The following is a 637-nucleotide window of genomic DNA, read 5'->3' as shown; positions in this document are numbered from 1 at the left end:
GGGTCTGGGGTCTAGTTTTGGCCTGAGGCTCCAAACTCAAATTGAGATTCCAATCCACATACAACCTGTTGTGTTGAGCCGTGCAATGCGCTCTCTGTCTACCCTGCAACAGCAGATGCGTCTCTTGTAGCTGGCTTTCTTTGTCTGTTAGTTTTGTGCCTTTTTATATTTGTTCAGTTTGAAAATTGCATCAATTGCTTTAATCCCTGCACAACGAACTACCGTAGTTTATGTACATTCAAACATTTCCCTGGTTGTTGGTTAAGGTTTTTCCTTCTGCAATTAAAATATATGCCACGTTGCCTTGCATTAATGTACTTAAGAGCAAAAGGAATTTCAAGTTGGAAAATAGAGTAAGACATTACACATAACAAAGACTAAATTACTTTGTATGCATGTTGTGCATCAAAATAACACCTGACCCTGTGTCAGAAGACATGAGGAATGGAGTCCAATCAATCCCTAATTTCCTGTTGAATGTTACCATTTGCAAGGAATGTCTGTCTAAAAGTTGAAATCTTTTGCAGGTGTTCTAGTAGTTTTACTTTAGAGGCAGCTGCTTATGCCAACATAACACTAATATCCCATTAATTTAAGGGGATGCATCCAAAAAAAAGACAGATAGACTCACAGATAA

Source organism: Etheostoma spectabile, chromosome 16, assembly GCF_008692095.1.
Source record: "Etheostoma spectabile isolate EspeVRDwgs_2016 chromosome 16, UIUC_Espe_1.0, whole genome shotgun sequence".
NCBI lineage: Eukaryota > Metazoa > Chordata > Actinopteri > Perciformes > Percidae > Etheostoma > Etheostoma spectabile.
The sequence above is the reverse complement of the archived record's forward strand: the minus strand, read 5'-3'. Positions refer to the sequence as shown.